At 36.3% G+C, this 22,100-nt stretch overlaps 1 protein-coding gene across 2 annotated transcripts in view; it reads right to left on the bottom strand.

Annotated features, from left to right (window-relative positions):
* The window catches only part of B4 (imaginal disc development protein B4), a 165,563-nt gene that overhangs the window by 99,114 nt on the left and 44,349 nt on the right, over window positions 1–22,100 (bottom strand). The gene's annotated exons all lie outside the window — the stretch shown is intronic.

Below are 22,100 nucleotides of genomic sequence, written 5' to 3' on the forward strand. Positions count from 1 at the left end.
AAAAAACAAGTTGTGAGGCGAAACGCAAACCGAACATTGTTCTGCGTACCACTGTATAGTACACTTATCTATCCATCTCATTGTACACATCTGTATTGTAATCTCATAATTCAAATGTATCCAATTTTCTTACGCAATTCTTGTACGAGTGTTTTCCATTGTTTCCATATAGAGGACATGAAGTGTTTGTGACGATTTTCACACGAAGATAATGTATTTTATGGTTTGAAGAATTTACACGTAATCGCAATTATTGTTAATTCAGATGTTATTAGGTTTTATGGTTTTTGTTGTTTTTTCGCAATTGTAATTGTTATTGAAACTAATTTGGTTAATGTTGTAATGTTTCATATGAATGAATTCGTGAGTAATGAGGAAATAGTAGATTTATCCCTTGCTTGAATTTTGATTTCCAAAAACATTAGATATTCAGGGTAAAATTAGATTCCTTAATAAATAATTCCTAGTAATATACTGACAAAAAAAGAAATGAAAAAAGTTATTCTTTTGAAATGGCAGGTAATTGTGAAAGGAAAATAGAAATTATATAAGAGAGAACATAACAATATAAAAGACGAAAGAGAAAATGATGTAAAAGTAACTATAAAACAAGAAAAATAACTTAAAAGGAACAATAAAAGAAAGATTAAAAGATGTTATCTTAATTGCAATGACATTAACGTTACAAGCAACAATAGGTAAATGACAGGTGCGTCCACGGATATGTTATCGCTAACGGAATGAGGTTAGACCAGTATGTCTCGTCATGAGATCAGCCGATAGGACAGGCTCAGAAGAAATTAGACGTAAATAGTCCACATGTTAACTTGTAAGTTTATGCTGTAGCAATTCTACATTTTTATATAATACTAGTGGTGCCCGCGGCTCGTGGGCTCTTGGACAACAAATTTGCTAAAGATCATCACTTGATCAAATGCATAGTTTCCGATTCTATAACTACTTACGAATTAAAAAATAATTAAAAAAACCTTTTCCCACGGACTAAATTGTGAATCTAAACCATTCTCAAGTCCCCTTGAACACACACAACAAATTTCATCAAAATCAGTCCAGTCGTTTAGGAGGAGTTCAGTGGCATACACACACACATAAGAAATATATATATAAAGATAGGAGTAGCAAACGAGCATAAAGTCCACCTGATGGTAAGTGACTACAGCCCTTGGACATCTGTACAACCCAAGATTAGTTTCCTACTTGAGGTCGGCCACAGATGCACTATTACCACTGAGGACTAAGCTGGGATACCTCGGAATAGTATGTCTCCCTTCCCACACTTCAGACCTCTACTTCAGAAAACTAAGGAATACCTATTATTGAAGTGCCTACGACGACACATCAATTTAGCTTACTTAGCTTGTGAGTAGGAATAGCAAAAATCGCATTTCTATTGATATTTAGTAAAAACTATAATAGTAGCCAAATTCTTGAATACATTGTAGCACTAAGTGATTGATTAAAACAGTCATATTAATTAATACTACTCATTCTGAAATTACCATATGAAAGATTAATGAAAGATTAATGAAAGATAATCGAATTCCGATCATCAGAAAATTGTATCTGATTAGTCAATACCACAAACTTAGTCTAAACTCTATCACCGAGCAATAGAGTTTTTATCGAACTAAAATCGATATTAAAATTTAATCGATTAGTTGTTACTCAATTTGTCAGAATTATCTTTTTGTTTAGTTAATATTGGATAGGGATGGCGATTCTTTCCGAAAAAGATTGATTCTTGAATAGATTCGAATCGTAGTGTGATAAATCGATTCACAAAAAAATCGGTTTCGATCTATTCAGGGGTGAAACTGGCAAAAACAATAAGGTCATCAGGATCAAATAATCAATGCAATACATTTCTATTAGCTAAAAATGTCTTTAACACGTTTAACACGTTAATATGTAATCAACTTCAAAAAAATCTAACTTCGAAAATTTCGATTTTCTAAGCTGAAACTACGCTTCACTGAATTGATTCATTGCCTACTGGAGAACGATTAAAATAATCGATATTTTTTCCAAAAAATCGATTCTTCGATTAATTGATCAGATTGCCATCCCTAATAATGGATGACTTATTTTGATTGGGTCGTTCAGTGTGGCAATAACAAATACCTATTACATTTTCAAACAAAAAACTTGATTATCTATTGCAGTTTTGTATATTTAAAGTTTTTGCTTCCGTCCGGGTGTCTGACACCTAAAATCAACTTTGGATAGATTTTTTGTGACTTTAGGAATGTGCAGTTAATCTGTAGTTAAATGGTCACTGCCGTCTATGACCATCTGGAATCAATGCTAAATAGAACAGTATTCTATTTTAGATTTAGATTTAAGACTTTTTTAATAATATAGGAGTAATGGACGAGTATGCAGTCCAACTGATGGTAAGTGGCTACTACCGCCCATGGACATCTTCCTACCTTAGATTAGATATTCCTACCTGAGGTCTGCCATAGAAGCGCCGCTACCCCTGAGGACTAAGCTGGAACGCCTCGGAAAAGTTTGTTTAGCTTGCCAAAACCGAATTGAACCATTTTAATATGCAATAGGTACTCATGATACACGGTTTTAATTTCTTTAATGCCATAATTCTATAAAGTTAAGGAAAATATTGCGAATAAACCTACATGTTTAAGAGTTCTTTAACAAAAAAGTTCTCAAAGATGTATGAAGTCTACCAATCTACATTTGGGCAACGCGGAGGACTATATTCTACCCTTACTTCGAGGGGAGACCCGAGCTTAATAGTACAATCACAATTGTAGATCTATGTAAGACAATCGTAGTACATAGTTATAATTATACTAGCTGACCCGGCAAACGTTGTGTTGCCATATAAATAAAAAAAAATGTTAAGGGTGAACAACCCTTATCACTTACGGGTTTGAAAAATAGATAGAATATTTGAAACTGCGATGGTAGCGAAGTCTGTCGAATCCAATGTGAAACATTCCAAATCAACAACTACTTACGAATTAAAAATTAATTAAAAAAACCTTTTCCCACGGACTAAATTGTGAATGTAAACCATTCTCAAGTCCCCTTGAATACACACAACAAATTTCATCAAAATCAGTCCAGTCGTGTAGAAGGAGTTCAGTGACATATACACGCACATAAGAAATATATATATAAAGATTAAAATCAATCAATCATTGGTGTACAAATAAATTGTATTTGTTGTTGTTGTTAAATCAATCGCATCGGAGACTCGAACCTGGATCTTCAGATTAAGAAAGACAGGCATATTTAAGCTTAAGGAAAATGTGTGGTAAAGCACCACAAGTACATAACATTCCTAAAATAGAGTACTTCTTATAAAATACAACTATTGTGTAACCTGTTTATGTATGTTTCAACACACACATACAGAGATATAGTGACGTAACAATTTCGAGGTCAGTCGCCCTATTTTTTAGTGATAGATTGTTATAACGATTCGTTTGTACCTAAAGTTATTATAAACTTGTTATTGCGAACTGATCATTAACTAACTTCTGCCCGCGACTGTACGTGTGAACTTATGATAGTTAAATGTACTGTAATTTGTATGACTAATTCGTCCATCTACCAGAAAAATGTATATACTTCTCTTGGGCCTTATGCCCCTTCTTTTCAACGAAAGCTTCACCCAAAGAGAAGCTTTTCAGACCGATACACTGTGTTTAAGCGCGTGTTTTATTAACCATACGAGTTTCTTATGATTGTAGCCGTGCTACCCTGAAGACTAAATTAAAACGCCTTGTAAAAGTATGTCTCTATATCCGTCAAAGCGGAACACAATAGCGCCTAACACTGTTGTTATTAGAAATAGAGACGGCGCGCGGTGATGCATGCGGAGCCAAACCATAAAAAGTTCTATCAACTATAAGGAGGTAGACTGCTTGGAGGCTTGCTACTTCAATCTTAGAAATAAAAAAGAAATCAGGTTTTTCCAATTTTTCGGGAGAACTGGCGAAAATTTTCAAATTTTCTTGAAATGGGACCCCCAGTGAAACTAGCCGCACACAATGGTGTTTGAATCATATCGATCGGGCGCGGCATCGCGAAATAATCGCTGGACAAAGCTAAAAAAATAATATGATAAAATCTTTGAAATGGAGATAAAGATAGGCAAACACACAGTCACACACAAAGCAGTCATAGCCTGGTTATCATAGGGTTCCGAGGTTCAAATCCCACGCACCTCTGATTTTTCAAAGTTATGTGCGTATTAGAAATTAAATATCACTTGCTAAACTTGGTAAACATATTGTGAAGGAAAACATCGTGAGGAAACCTGCATACTTGAGAATTTTATAAAAAAAAATCTCAAAAGGTATGTGAAGTCTACCAATTCGCACTTGGCTAGCGCGGTGGACTATGGCCTAATCTTTCTCATTATGAGAGGAGACCCGTGCCTAGCAGTGGGACAGTAATGGGTTGTTAATGAAACATACAGTCATTCACAATCTTTACAATGGAGATAACGACAAACAGACAATAAGTCATTTATTTTATTGTACTTCCATACACATATTAATATTATAACTTTGTTATCTTAAGCTTCAATTTTCGATTACATGTACACAATATTTCCAAGTAAAGCAATTAATTCGTTTCAATTATAGTTTTTGTCGGCACTACAAGGCAGGTAGTAATGATGACACCACAAGAATCGTACTGTGCAAAGCCGCTAAGTATATTACAGGGTCTTAGAGGAAAATCGTGTAAGAATCACAAAGTTTACCATAACATTTTTTTACATAATATAAGAGTAGTACACGAGCATGCAGTCGACCTGATGGTAAGTGGGTACTACCGCCCATGGACATCTACAATCAAGGCCAGGTAAGATTGGATTCCTACCTAAGGTCGGCCACAGATATACTTTACAGTACTCATATACTTTAAATATTGAAAAATAAATTCTTGGTTATGAAGACAATGGTTACAATAATCGAAATAAATTCTAAAAAATACACAAAAAAAAATATTTATAGTAATAATAAATTTAATAAGTGATACCTAACCAATGTACGTAACAACTGCAACAAGTTTTATTTCGAGTCACTCTCTGTGCATTACATACGTAACGTATGTTTTCACGGATCAAAATTGATGTAAGCATTACGCATTACACATGCAACATACAAAAGATATAAATCAAACAGCATGTCAATTTGCATTGTAAGCCAAATGGCTTATGTATAAGTCGGAACCGCCTTATGTATGTCTAATCGCTTTTCTTTCCAGTTTTTAAGTAAATTAGTGTATATTTGAATAATGCAACAGTAATAACATATGCAAATAGTTTTCCGGTATGCAATCTGTTTAAGTCAAATGCAAAATATAATTGGTAAATGTTAATTTTCAGTGATCTAATTTTACAGTCATAAAACAATGCATAATAAAATTGGATGAATCCTAAACCTCAGGTCTACGAATTATAGAACAAAACTAGCTGACCCAGCAAACGTTGTGTTGCCATATAAAAAAAAAATAAGGGTGAACAACCCTTATAACTTAGGGGTAAAAATAGATAGTAGCTGATTCTCAGACCTACTGAAAATGCATATAAAATTTGGTGAAAATCGGTAAAGCCGTTTCGGAGGAGTGCGGTAACTAACATTGTGACACGAGAATTTTATACATAAGATAAGTCGTTAAGGTACAATCCTTCGTAGTTACTCTCCGAAGGCATGATCGTCATACCTAACATATTTCTGCCTTTTTTTTTGTTTACGAGGGGGAAACCTTCAAAAGGTACCCGGTGCCGTGGGAGCGACACAGAGTTTTGTGGGATTTTTACCGCGCTAAAATCCCCCCGGTGGCCGTCCTCTACGTTGCCAAGAGGACTCCGGGATCTCCTACGGAAAGCAACCGGACTCCTCTGAACGCGTCGCCCCTTCGGGCTCCACCCAGGTGAGCTCCAGGACTCGCCACACCGTTTGGTGTTTACGACGGTATGCGACCACACACACCGGCGTCCTTCCCGGAGTTGCTTACCGGACGGCTCGACCTCCCAATCTTGCCGCCCGCAACCCCGGAAGCCCCCTTTTAGTCGCCTCTTACGACAGGCAGGGGATACCGTAGCCATATTCTAGTCCCGGGACTACAGGGACCGACATATTTCTGCCTAACAACAAGTGTTAAGCTACTCGTATGTTGCGTTCGGAATTAAAGTGTATAAGGGAGACTTATTAATCCGAGCGGTTCCAACTTAGTCCTTAGAGGGGGGGGGGTCCTTAGGGCATCTGTGACCAAGTTGGAATCTGATCCTGTTTGAGGTAGACCACAGACGCACCACTACGTATGAGGACTAAGCTGGAACACTTCGGGAATGTATGTTTCTCTTACTACACCCATCGAACATATTTTAATTACATATGGGCGGTAATTACCAGATACCATTAAGTGGACAGTAATACTGTCTATGCTTCTTTGGTACTTCTCCAACAGGTGTGGATGATATAAAACAATATTCATCATCATCATCAAACCATTACTGTCCCACTGCTGGGCATGGGTCTCCTCTCTAAGTGAGAAGATTAGGCCATACTCCACATATAAACAATATATTATATAAATGATGATATAAACAATATAGTACCTATTCGCATCATCATCATCATCATCATCATCAACCCATTAACGTCCCACTGCTGGGCAAGGGTCTCCTCTCATAATGAGAAGGAGTAGGCTATAGTCCACCGCACTGGCCAAGTGCGTATTGGTAGACTTCGCATACCTTTGAGATTTTTTTATAAATCTCTTAGGAATGCAGGTTTCCTCACGATGTTTTCCTTCACCGTTTAAGCAAGTGATAATTAATTTCTAATACGCACATAATTTTAAAAAAGCAGAGGTGCGTGCCTGGGATTGAACCTCAGACCCCTGGATCGAGAAGCCGCGTTTCTTAACCACTAGGCTACCACTGCTTATACCTATTCGCACGAGTCCTTAAATAAATCTATATCTGAGCAAGATGCGATGCATCTGACAAATGGTTCGCACGTCCAACGCCTCGATCAATCAACCCGTAATAGTCTGTCTATCGCAAAAACGTGGCAAGTGCAATTAATTCAGAATAATAATTAGCTACTACGCATGCTATTAATAATAATTGTGTCGCGTTTATTAATAAATTATGGTAGTAAATAAAAATCTTGGGCGTTTAAGAAACTTGTAAAACAGGCTTATTTTTTCTGTTTCGTGGTTATAAAAATATGGATGTTCCTTTATTTTACAAAATTCTTATTGTAGCCATTTTATGGAGATGATTGCATGATAAGATAGATGTTACGATATAAAAGTTATAATAATAGTTACATGAAAATGTGGTAGAATTCTTCGTGGTTCGTCTCCGAAAGGACCGCCGCTATACCTTTTCCTACCTTATAATAGAAGCGATAAATACTGACGGTGTAGTTTGTAGGCGTTTCAATTTACTCCTCAAGGGTAGTAACAAATGTAGCCGACCACAAATAGGACTCTAATCTCTTTTGGGGTTGGTACATGACCTAACAGTAACCATTTGCCTCATGGTAAGACGAAATAATCCTTATTTCAATTTGAAAAAAAAACGCTAATACATTCTTCCCAGTAGTAGGACAGTAAAATTATAGTGATTGTATCGTTTTATTTATAAAAATGAATTCTCAGAACATACACCCGCATGCGGAGATGGACACGCGTCAGACAAATGACCGACTGACTGAATCGATCAATCAATACGATCTCTGCAAAAATAGAGCAACTGAATTTAAAATCCAGAGCGATATTCCGGACTTCAAACATCTATACAAATTAAAATCCCCCTACATCTCTCCAATAAATACATTAAATCACATTTATCCGCGCAAAACCTACCTTCTTTCTTACCTACATTCTTATAAAAGGAAAGAAATAACTTTTTAAACTTTTGTTTATAAGTAAGTACAATAAAATGTAGGTTACATTATGACTGTCGGAAAAAGACTAAAGGTAATCTTATGATTGAGGATATTTCACTACAAAGCCCATGGCAGATATAAGTATTAAAAACTTTTGCTAAAACAATACAATTGATATATCTTATCTTAAAGCCAAGAATTTTTTGAGAGTTTACATTCCAAGTTTAAAATGTCAAATTTGTCACTTACACGCTTCTCGCCGCGAAGTGACCAGCATGATAAACTGCGAATTAGATTACAAATGAAGGCGCATCATACATCGCAGTGACAGGACGGACTGATTCTACGTCAACGATGATAGACGATGCGAGTACTGGCTGCCTCACTCTGACATAAGTTTAATAGCACAATGTATACAATTTTATTAAACTCAAACCAATTTTCTTACATTTTCTTTCATACGCACTACGAAGACTAAAATTAGTTGTTTTGTGGTTGCTATGGACGTATACAGACAAGAGCAAAAAGATCCAAATCAGTCACATCAAAATTTTAATTAACATATCTGTTAAAGTGTAGAAAATATTTAAAATGTCAAATTTGTTACTTACGCGATTCTACTAGTGACATTTCATTGGTCTTTAGTTACCAACTGCGTAACTAAAGACAAATGACGAACTAGATTACAAATGAAGGCGCATCATACATCGCAGTGACGGGACGGACTGATTCTACGTCAACGATGATGAACGATGCGTACTGGCTGCTTCACACTGACATAAGTTTAATGGCAAAATGTATACACTTTTATTAAACTTAGATCAACTAGGACTTTTTCGTAACACGCACTAAAAATACCAAAATTACTTGTCTTGTTACCGCTGAGGACGCAATAATTTTATAGAAAACGAGCTTTTGCCCGTGATTCGTTCGCGGTACGAAGTAATATTATTAACTGAGAAGATTTATAAAAACTTTCATCCCCTATTTTATCCCCTTGGGGATAGAATTGATCAAAATCCTTTCTTAGCGGATACCTACGTCATAACATCTACCTGCATGCCAAATTTCAGGCTGATTCGTCCAGTGGTTTGGGCTGTGCATTGATAGATCACTATGTCAGTCAGTCACCTTTGAGTTATATATATTTAGAAGACATCAGTAAAAGATCAGTAAGACTCATCAAAATCATAATTAACATATCTGTCAAAGTGTTGTTAGGTTATTAGAATATCAAATTTGTCACTTACTCATTTCTACTAGTGACTTCACCCCGTTAAAGTAAAACTTTACTTTTAACAGATCACTTTTGCGAATTTTTCTTTTTAATTTCTGCTTAAGAACTAGTTGAGTTGAGTTGGAACATTTCATAAATGACTCCTCTTTTGCCCCTCCCTCCTCCCATACCATTTTTAGACGCTTTCTAAGCTCCTATTGAGATATCTATGATTTTAGACTAATACTAGCCTACCCGGCAAACATATTATAAATTAAAAAATGTTAAGGGTGAACAACCCTTATCACTTAGGGGTATGAAAAATAGATAGTAGCCGATTCTCAGACCTATTTATTGAACATGCATATAAATTTGATGAAAATCGGTAAAGCCGTTTCGGAGGAGTACGGTAACTAACATTGTGACACGAGAATTTTATATATAAGATTGCTGTGTTATTAAGATATTTCTGTATGTATTGTATAGTGTTCTGAAGATAAGCGGTTTCAATTTCCTTTATTGCTAATAGTTGCATGGATGATGGTTACGGGGTTCTATCTAACTCCGGGATTAAATTACTTAATAGTCTAAACAATATCATAGAAAAAGACGGATCACGCCTCTTCCTTACCGTATTCATCCAATAAAAAGAACTTTATATTCAAACTAGTGGTGGCGGCTTCGCCCGCATTTTAAAGAAATAATGATATGACATACATAAAACGCAAAATTTGAACCTGCATTGAAATGACAGTGGTGCCATCTGTCGAAAATTGGTCTTACCAACTCCCAAACCCTCGTGGGCTCTTGGACAACAACTTTGCTAAAGATAATTACTTGGTCAAATGCATAGTTTCCGATTCTATAACTACTTACGAATTAGAAATTAATTAAAAATGCCTTTTCCCACTAAATTGTGAATCTAAACCATTCTTAAGTCCCCTTGAACACACACAACAAATTTCATCAAAATCGGTCCAATCTTTTAGGAGGAGTTCAGTGACATACACACGCACATAAGAAATATATAAATATATAATATAAAGATTTAAATATTCCGATCAAAAATCCATGACATAATCCATCCTATTATGAATGCATTTTTGTGTGTGAATGCATTTTTTATAAAACACGTGTGCTCATTCAATGTGTGTACAGAATAGATCCATTGAACAATAGCTATACCCACTGAATACAAATAGATTAGAGGTACTAACACATGATCTCATAAATTCGGGTTCTATTCCACTCGTTAATGTCAATCAGTGTGACATAAATGCCTAATCATGTTGGACGTATGTAATAATGATATGTGTAGGTAGGTATGTATAGGTTTTAAGAATTTGCCTTTGTTTCAATGGAATTTTAGGTAAGTGTTTTTTTATGGAAATAACAACCTAGCATAGATTCAAACTCATATTTACAGCTCTTCAATACTTTTGTATCTGTACCCTTACTATGAGTTTTCAAAACATCCTACAATTTTACGTTACGTTTACTCAATCCATTATTCAGTTCCAAACGTGCTTCAGTAGACTGACAAAACGTAACAATAAGTAAGTGCTCAAGTCTTTTTGTCTGCCTCACATGTTCGCAAAAAAGTGAGACAAAACATAAAGCGCCATTTTGTCAATTTAGACATTTAATGTTACGTTACTGACACTATAGTTTGTAATACAATCCGCTAGGGGCGCTGATTGGAAATTGTATGGGCAAATACGTAAACAAATACCAAAACAGTCATGTTTGTCAAAACGTAAAAACTCATGGTAAGGGTATTGACACCGGAGGGTAATGTTTTTTGTATGTATGTCTCATTCTTTGACACGCCCTGCAGCCCAAACGGCTAACAGTTTTTATTGTCCGCGTAAAAGTGCTTCCGCTCTGAATATAGAAATAAATCGTGACGCCAAAGCAAATTGTATGACTACACCTGCTCGCAACAGCTTTAGAGCGGACTAGCAATTTGGCGGGGACTATAACCGACTTCAAAAAAAGAAGTTCATATGTATGTATATCTGTCTGTATGTGTGTTTGTATGCCCGCGATTTTCTTTAAAACTACTGATCCAATCAAGATGCGATTTTGGTTATAAACATATGAGATGTCGTTGGCTTCGTCTAAATTGTGTAAGCACCATACGAGTAGGCTATACCTATTATTATGCAGACTATACCGGTATATACTGCTATTTTTCGTCGTAAATTCGCACTTGGTAAAATTTTTAGTTGTTTAGTCATAGTTAGTGCATATTATGAGACTAACATAAGCTTTACAATGTCATACGGTGCTATGTAGACTATTTCCTGTACTTACCTCATTGTCAGGCACGGCGTGTGGGTATGGCATAAAGCTGTATTGTCCGTATGTGCATATATAATGCAAGGACGTTTGTGTTTGTATTTCGTTACATATTGTTTGTTTTTTAGGGTTCTGTAGGTAAATGCCATGTAAATGACCTTTATCTTATATATAAAATTCTCGTGTCACCTGATCCGAAACGGCTTTACCGATTATCACCAAATTTTATATGCATATTCAGTAGGTCTGAGAATCGGCTACTATCTATTTTTCATACCCCTAAGTGGTAAGGGTTGTTCACCCTTAACATTTTTTTACTTATACACGTTTGCTGGGTCGGCTAGTAATATATCCTCATGTAAGTATAGAGACACTGCGGTAAGGGAGAGCCCTTACCACACCTTTAAAAGCCAAAACGCAGCAGCGTTCAACACTGATATAGGACAGAAATACGAGTAGGTAAGGCGGTGGTGCCCTTGCAGTCGAACCAAGAAGGGTTCTATAACCTTTAAATACTTGTCAAAGGCCATCCATAACAGCTGTTAGATGAGCCTATACGTATTCATTACTATGGTATAATCAATATGTAATTCCAACCTTTTATAGACAACTTCCTTCCAATAGAATTCTCACGTGTTCGGTAGCTTACACCACGTGTACAATCCTTAGATAAGGCTCTGTTTTCACTGACAGCGAAACGGCGATTATAATCATATCAATAGAACAAAAAAATTAATAATGTAATCTGATTTAAAAACTCATAGCGCTGACTGGCAGGCAATACCGTGCTAAGCGAAGCTTCTAGAAGCATAGCATTTTGTACGTAGATGAACATTGGAAAAAGATTTTTAAAAATCTGTGTCCTAAAGGGGACTACAAAGCGAGTTAAAGCCTACTTCATGATACCATTTAATACTCTTACATAATATGGTCATAATATTATAAACATAATGTTTTTTTTTATATTTTAATCCGTTCGAATGGACTAAATAACAAATAACCTGTGTGTGTTATGTATTAATGAAGTTGCACTTTCACACAAGGATAAACGACTTTACAGGAAGTGAAACAGGTTACATTTCTTAAAGAAAATATACGTGGGCTCTACATGAAACTTTAAAAATTCGATTTGCGACCGATATCGCTTATGCCTATAAAGTCACTTATCGCTTTCAGTCGTGGAGGAGACAAGCGATATCGCCTATGCCTATAAAGTCGCTAATCGTTCTCAGTCGTGGAGGAGACAAGTACCTATAACATCCTCATAATGACTCATAAACTCCGGTTGACATTGAAGACTTATTGGATTTTTTATAATATCACTTTTTAGAGATGTTATAATTTTTTGCCGCGGGTGATTACCCTTTGTTTTTGTTGAACTAAATATTATTTGTACGAACATAACTATTACATGACAATCAGATAAGTTTAATTACACTTGGAGTGGAAACAGAGCATAAAAACACTTGACAAGCACACTTCATAGAGTTATTTCGCACTTTACTATAGAATACTATGCATGTACAACATTTTTCTTTATATATTATATAGAAGTAGCAGACGAGCATGCAGTCCACTTGATGGTAAGCGACTTACTGCCACCCATGGACATCTGGAATCAACCCCGGATAGGATTAGATATTCCTACCTAAGGTCGACCACAGATACGCCGGTAACCCTGAGGACCAAGCCAGAATGTCTCGAAAAAGTATGTCTCTTGCCATATGTGCCACAGTTACCATACCCTTCAAACCAGATTACAGCAGCGCTTATCACTGCGATATTATGTGATAGACAGACAGTGCATTAGAATAATCCAATATAACAGCTTTAGTTTTCCTTAAGGTGTGTGAAACTCTACAAAAAATAGCACATATTTATACATTAATATCTTTACAACACCTAAATCTTTAAGCAAGCGGCAACATAAAAGAGACAAAAAAGGTCGCGCTAAACCCATTCCAAATATTTTCGTGTCTAATCTAAGATCTGAAACATCACCTGATGGTAACGAGAAATCTTTAATCTGCGAGCGGATTCTTCGGGACCGACCAGCCCCCGTCACGCAAAAACAGATCAATTCCATTTGTACCGTCAGCAAAATCATCTAAGCTAATATTAATACGAGTATCCATCTATCTACCTTAAGTTTGTTAAGCGTAAAAAACCTAAAAAGGAATAGTTGTCTCATCGCCAAACCTATTTAAAACCGTGTGGATTCCGACTGACTACAAATGGGCCATCATTATTACGCCACCACATTAAATCAACCCTTCTGCATCTTAGGAACATGAGTTAAAAAATATATTAATTTAACGGTGTTACTGCATTGTCGATTATAGTTCGACAACGCAGTAACACCGTTACAACAATTTCTGATGGGGACTATAGTTATATATTTTTTTTTAATTACGTAAAGTTACATTTACTTTGGAAAACATTTTTAACTTTATAAACATCGAAAACTGCACACATTAAAATATCCAGTATTCTGAGAAACTTACAGACAGACACCGCAATTTTATTTTCTCTGTACCTTTAGATACATAGATACCTCAAATAAAATTTGTAAAATTGTTCTGCTGTCTGTCCATCCTTAACAAAAACAATGACTTCTATCTGAGGTACATCACACATGTCCATGGCAGGCAGGCGGCAGTAGCCACTTAAAGTCAGGTGGACTGCATGCTCATCTGCTACTCCTATATAATAAAAAAAATCTACAAACTGTTCTGCTGTCTGTCCATAACAAAAAGATGACCTTGGAGCAGGCATTGAGCCGCCTCAAGCGACGTGGGAGTGCTGAGCCAGAAATGATGCTTTTTATGGTAATCCACTAGCGGACAAACATGTATGCAACGAAACATTAACTAAATGACCTCAAAGTGTAGTTACTAATAATGCTTAGGTGACCATGTTTGGGAACCTTTGTTAAATTCAAAGAAATAAGTTTTTTTATAATATTGAAGTACAAAACGAGCACGCTCTTTACCTCATGCTAAGTGGCTACTACCGCCCATAGACATATACAATACATATGTAATAAACACCAGATAAGATTAGATTCCTATTTGAGTCTAGACACAGATGCTACCCAGAGGACTAAATCGAAATGCCTCTTATAAGTACTCGTATGTCTCCATTACCACACATTTTAAAACGGGACATAGCAGCGTTTAAAAAGAAAAAGATGTTCGCCCTTATTTACTTACCTATACTGAATCATCGCGACGTTTCAGCAGTCAATTTTTTTCCCTTTAATTTACTAAAAAATAATCCTTTGTGTAGGTTTCTACACAAACCAAGCCAAACCCTCTATCCGCACGTTTGAATTTGTAACGTTTGTCGATGTTTGGCAAGCAAACGCAACAGTCCTGTTGACTGTTGACATTGCTGCTATAATGCATGCAGACGAGTCAGTGTCAAGATCTACAACTACGTAGAGCTCAACCATCAGAGTACGTGGCGCACATTGTCGATAATTGTGATAATATTGAACGTTGGTTTCAAAACACGACACAAACCACGTCAAATCCCCTGTCCACACATTTGAATTTCTAACGGTACGTCGAGGTTTGGCGAGTTGACGCGACTACATGGCTGCTATAACGCATGTAAGTGAGTCAGTGTCAAGATCTACAACTACATAGTGCTCTACCATCAAAGTACGCGGCACACAATGTCGATAATTGTGATAATATTGAACATTGGTTTCATAACCCGATACTCGCTTGGATCAATTACAATCGCTTGCGAACCTACACAAACCATGTCAAACATCCTATCCACACGTTTGAAGTTGTAACGATGAGTGGTTGTAGAGGTTTGGCAAGCTAACGCGACTACTTTGCTTAACGCATGTAGGTGAGTCAGATCTACAACTACATAGTGCTCTACCATCAAAGTACGCGGCGCACAATGTCGATAATTGTGATAATATTGAACGTTGGTTTGGTTGGCGCGTCAATACGTCAATTGCGGACTGCTACAACGGCGTGGCGTCGTGTTCACCTTAGGCGGCTGGGTTACAAGCGGTAAGCAGTAGCGTTTCATTTTCCATTGTATTATTTTTTGTTGTATTTGAGCTTTTATATAGGCGAATAAGAATCTCAAGGGTAAACCCTTGATCGATTACAGAAGTCCATCAACCCATTCCTGTTCTAAGCTGGTCACAAGTCTCCTCTCAGAGTGAGAGGTGTTTAGATTATAGTCCGCCGAGCTGGGTAATTGAGAAATGACAGATGTCACAAACATTTGAGAACTTTTTTTTTCGCCCTCAAATTAGACTAAAGTACTTACTGAAGTCGTTCCTACTGTTAATATGCCGCACCAGACTAATATACAAGATATTCGGACGAAAGCTTGGCTAAAAATATTTAATTTAACTTATATATAAACATCGTTACAATACCCCGATCTGGGATACTCCGTATATTCTATTGTAGAAGTATTTTTTTATTTTTCTTTGGGAACCTACTTATGTATGTATGGTATCGAAAAATAAAAAACGTGAATAAATGTTTTTGATAACATAAACATTTATTAACGAAGTTATAACAGAAATCAGGAAAATTTACAAAACTTTACAATTTTTTTTCAATGAAAAGTTTTAAATGTAGTATACATAAAGTTACAAAAAATATTATATTATGCAGCACTAATTCTCAATATTTAAGTTAATACTCTTGTACCACAAATCGCTATCGCTTATAACTTGTGGCAGATCCCACGAGCTATATCCCCGTCAACGAAAGCACTTGCCGCCGGTGTGCACGCATCGATTGAATTTATGTTCAAATACCAGATATCAGCATTATTACAGGTTTTATGGAGTATCCTAAAATAAGGCTCGGCTTTTATGACTTGGGGCCTAGATTATATTTTAGTTATATGCGGCTTCTGTAAGCGTAAATCTTATGTTTATAACGTATTTTAGTGTTTAGTTTATTTGAAGGTTTAGTATAAGATGGAAGTTGCAATCTAGCATGCAATTAATTTGATAGTAAGTGCTCATTGCAGCTCAAGAACATTTGTAACCTACTCTACGAGTATATATAACAGGGTTTTGACATAAAGCCGATCACAGGTGCGTTATCACTCCAGTACCATTACGATGAGTTGTTACGTTTTGACAAATATGACTGTTTTGGTATTTGTTTACGTATTTGCCCATACAATTTCCAATCAGCGCCTCTAGCGGATTGTATCAGGACTATAGTGTCAGTAACGTAACATTAAATGTCCAAATTGACAAAATGGCGCTTTATGTTTTTTCTTTCTTTACAAACATGTGAGGCAGACAGAAAGACTTGAGCACTTACTTATTGTTACGTTTACTCAGTCTACTGAAGCAAACCGAACAGAATAATGGATTGAGTAACGTAACGTAAAATTGTGGGATGTTTTAAAAACTCATGGGAAGGGTACTGAAAGCTGAAATTCTCGCTATATAACTATGTGAGTGAGCTGCCATCTACTTTCAAGAACTGCTTTACACCAGATGTTGGTGTTGCTGTGATACCCTCCCCGTTGGACCATACTGTTTCTACCACCTTACAAGTTTTTACCCTATATTATTTTTGAAATCTTCAAGTATCAAATCGTATTATTTCATAACAAAGACATCAACATTTAATAATTTATGCCTCCTTTTATTTTGAAAAAAATTGAAAAAGACATTGAATTTTTTTTTTCAATATTTTTGTCTTTCGTGGCCAAAGTCCACAGATTATATATCAATAATGGGCGTAACAACAATACCCCAAGGTGGCAAAATCCGTAGCCGACCTCAGTAGCACAAATCACAGTAGGGTCACATCAGTTCCTATATCGCAACACATTGTTCCGAGCAGCGAAACAATAAACAATTACACAGGTTCCCACGTGTTCTGTCATAATGGAAATCCTTGGTTCTTGGTTTTTGCCTACTTAGCAGGGTTGGCGCACTCCGGTATTTTTATACCGGTTACCTGATTATCTTTATAAATATATATAACTCAAAGGTGACTGACTGACATAGTGATCTATCAACGCACAGCCCAAACCACTGGACGGATCGGGCTGACATTTGGCATGCAGGTAGATGTTATGACGTAGACATCCGCTAAGAAAGGATTTTGATCAATTCTACCCCCGAGGGGATAAAATAGCGGATGAATATATTACTTCGTAACGCGAGCGAAGCCGCGGGCAAAAGCTCGTTAAGAACATAAAACAGAAAGTAGGTATAAAATACCGACCCGACATCAAAATGTACTCGATATACCAAATGATAGCAATTTTTTATTTTGAAATGATTTTATGATTAACGTCTGTGAATGCATTATTTCTAACTTACCTCCGACACTGGAGATCTGGGCGTCGAATCTATGTTTCTTTTTTTTTTAAATACATTATATTGTTTATTGATAAAAAAATTTACTCAAGTAACGGTATCGTTACTTAACGGTGATCGTTACATACCAGAGATTTATCTATGACTAACAAAAACTTTGATTATTTGAAACTTTGAACACATTGTCGGCCTTATCTTAGTGGTCCTTGAGACTACTGGTATGTAGCAGCGGTGCTGTACTGTACACTACAAATCCTACTACCTAATTCAATTAATCCTGCAAAAGATAAACTGACACAACCTGCCGTGCCGGATGACGTATCGGATCAGATCGTCCGGTATTTTTGTGACAACCCTAAGTCGGAGGCTATTGATATCAATCTAAAGGTTGCGTAGGAAGAATGACCCGTATTCGCCTTTAATTGGTTTTGTCATCGAATCTTTTTCGTCACTACTTAACTACTGAGCTATTGTATAATGAAATGAACATTCCGTAGAAACAAAGATTTGTTCATCTACAATGTATGTAATTATAATTGAGACATTCGAAGTAACCACGGGCAGAGCTAAAGTTCTTTTTTTTATTTTTTTTTATAATATAGGAGTAGCAGACGAGCATGCAGTCCACCTGATGGTAATTGGCTACTGCCGCCCATGGACATCTGTAATCAACACCAGATAGGATTAGATATTCCTACCTAAGGTCGGCCACAGATGCGCCGCTACCCCTGAGGACTAAGCTGGAACGCCTCGGAAAAGTCTGTCTCCCTTAAGCAGCGCCTAACACTGCTGTTATTAGGTAGAAATCGGTGTGTGGTGCCGAACCCCGGACTCTCAGCTTAAAGATTCGAGCTTCAACCGCTAGGTTTATCTGATATTAATTTATGACAATTCAATATTTTAAAGAAACACGTTTAAGTAACTTGTCCCAGTCTAATTATATTTATTGTAATATTTATAAAGTTTTAGTTATATTTTAATTTCGTGAATCCGTATTTTTACTCTTTTTTACTTTCCTATTTTTTAAATATATTTTTGATTGAAAAGACCCTTTATTTTCATTTTTGATTTCATTAAACTACCAGGCTCACATAACGAAGAAGAATCGCAGTTCAAACAAGCCCTAGTACATGCAATAGATCGCGCATTCCATTCGGACAGGGAGGCAAATTACACGCTATCTCTTTCGGACGGGATGGCAAATTACATGCTATCTCTTTCATTACATAGTAAAGTGATTTGTACACTTCACCGGCGTTTCTTCCTTATCTTAAATAGGTTTTTAATAGACTTCCACGATGTTCGAACTTCGCTGTTGTAATTGGAAAAGCGAAGGCGAAGCGGGATAGGCCTCCATAGCGGATTTTAGAGCGATAACGCACTTTCATTATGTTTTAATAAGTTTGCGTAGATAAATTAAAACATACTTCTACTGTTTTATATATATTGTAATATTTTTATCTTAAGGAATATTATCGAACTTCAGACATTCAGTGAGGACAAAATGGTCAAAAGTACGAAGCGGCATGCAGCCAAACTGAAGTTATAAATGCCTCCCTTGGAATTTATAAGCAAAGTACTTAAGGGAGAGGTACCTATTTATACGCGGCTTAATCCTCAGGGGTAGAAACACATCCGTAGCCAACCCTACATAGAACTAGGAGTAGAAGAATTCCTCAAAATATCTGGCTTGGGATCTTGGGGTAGCAGACGAGCATGCAGTCCACCTGATGGTAAGTGGCTACTGCCGCCCATGGACATCTGTGATCAACCCCTGATAGAATTACCACACCGTTCAAAACGGAACACAGCAACGCCTAACACTGCTGTTATTAGGCAGAAATAGGTGTGGCGGTGGTGCTGCCGAAGTCAAACCACAAAGGGTTCTACCACCTTCAAAATTTGTAATAGACTTTATGTGGAACCTCTGCGTATGTAGTTAGTTACATATCTATGGCCAGCAGTGGTCACAACTACGGGAATTTTACGCCTTGCAAATTCATAAGAAAATGTAACATCAATCATACGAAACCAATAAATCATATATTCTTTCCTTATTGTAACACATAATTTCTATAGCCTTATGTGTTAACGAAAGTGATTAGAATTAGCATAACGTTGTTAGCGTGACGTTACTAATTTCCGCTGTAATTAATTTGCGTATCCAAGTACATATATAAAAAAGTTAATCACCTAACCACATTGACATGTAACAAATGCACATCGGATAGTAATAAAGCTATCTTAACCGTTTTCAGCCACAATTATAATTTTTGTTTTTTTTTTGTCAACAATATGACTAATACTACTGGTCTATGTAGGACATCCATGAAAAATAATTGTCACATTTAAATTTTTGATAAGCAAAAATTAACGTTTTACTATCCGCTTAATCTTGTAAATTAGACCAAAAACTAAAGAGCAAGCAAAATTTTATGACATAAAATTTGTTCATACAAATATTATTTTTTCTCCAAATATCCTACACTAAGCTTTGTGTTACTTTTTAATAAGCTAAGTATTTACTTAAAACTGTATTTTTCACAGATTAAGCGGATGGATATCCGCTACATCTTGTAAATTAGAACATAAATAGACGTCCGAAGCGAAGCTGACGTCAGCCGTTCTAATGAAAGATTGCTGCAGCGCGCTGTTGATGAATGGTTGTCCGCCGATAGAATATTGGAGCGGATCTTCGGAAAACCATTTACTTAGGCTTAAGCTATAACCATTGATGATGAAGTAACAACAGAATGTTATTTTGTAGTTTTGAAGTCATGCTTCTTTAGTCAGGTAATCAAAAAAATCACCAGCAAGAAGATGTTGCTAACGTCTATCTTTTTATATTCAATCTATACAAATGTTGCCTACTATAGATCGAAATTTGACAATGTCTGGTATGAGGTAATTGTCAAATGTCAATCTTTGGTGGGCAACACATTGGATAGATCGATTATTAGTAACGGATGTAAAACTGCTTTACTTAAAAAACCTAATTTTCTATCCGCTCCACCTTGTGATTTGGATCAAACTGCATTTGTCCGAAGCGAAGCTGACGTCAGCCGTTCTAATGATAGATTGCTGCAGCGCGCTGTTGATGAATGGTTGTCCGCCGATAGAATATTGGAGCGGATCTTCAGAAAACCATTTATTTTACTTAGGCTCGGATCTCGTATCTATCCATTGATGAAGTAACAAAATAGATTCCTAAAGCATCCGTCATAGTCTTATGTTGTCTATTTTTAGTGAAATCTATAATACGATTTTTTCTTATACTCTTAAATCAGATATTTTTAACGGAATTAAAATTTTAAGTAGAAAAGTAAATTACTACAAAAACAAAAACCACGACTGATTTATAAAGTAGCCTTTTTTTTGTTCACGAGGAGGAAACCTTCAAAAGGTACCCGATGCCGTGGGAGCGACACAGGGTAATGTGGGACTCTTACCGCACTAAAATGTAGCCTATACCAATACAAGTCTGTGCCTATACCACTATAACAATTTAGACGAATCTATAGATCTCATATTTTGACATCCGTCAAGCGGCAAGCCGTTTAGGCTGCAGGACAGGCCAAAAAATAAGACATACATACACTCGCAAAACATTACCCTCCGTAGCTGGGTAACAAGAAGTTCTATAGATTATAGTTAGAATTAAACAAAACTTACAAATACCCATTACCATATACCAAAAACCAAATACTAAAGCACAAAATTTTTTTTTACAAAACAATAAAACCGACTTCTATGTCACTACAAAGTAAAAAGTAATTGATATAAATGTTTGTTTAGTACATATTTCTGAAGTCGGCGCTCAATATATTTCGTTGGATAACGATGTAAACAGCGTGTCTAATATGAGCGCCTTGATAACCACCTCCTTTTTGAAGTCGGTTTAAAAAGAACTATTCGAGTAAAACGAATAAGTACCATTAACATCAACACTAAACAATATTCTTCAACAATCAGATACGCACTTGACCAACTTTCTCAGTTACAGCATCGCATAAACTGACAGACACAAACAGATATCATCGAGTAGACAATACGCATTGAACTGTCAAAAAATGTCAATTCAAATCTACTCCATGCCATCCGTAGCCATATAGGTGGGGAATAATTGCTAGCCGAATTTGGATCGCCTGTCGCTGAAGCAAAATAATTGACCTTCGGATTTGGTGGGGATTAGGGCTGTCACTTTGGTTTTTGTAACTAAAGTGGCAAAAATCTGTACGAATATCGAGTGGTGATTATTAACATGGATAAGATTAGAGTTATGTTTGCAGTTTGTTACTGATGCATTGTTAGCCCTGAAGATTACGTTAGAATGTCTCGTAAGTAC

The sequence above is a fragment of the Epargyreus clarus genome, unplaced genomic scaffold (assembly GCF_041222505.1).
Source record: "Epargyreus clarus isolate Ecla_fem2 unplaced genomic scaffold, WU_Ecla_fem_2.2 ptg000035l, whole genome shotgun sequence".
NCBI classification, from domain to species: domain Eukaryota; kingdom Metazoa; phylum Arthropoda; class Insecta; order Lepidoptera; family Hesperiidae; genus Epargyreus; species Epargyreus clarus.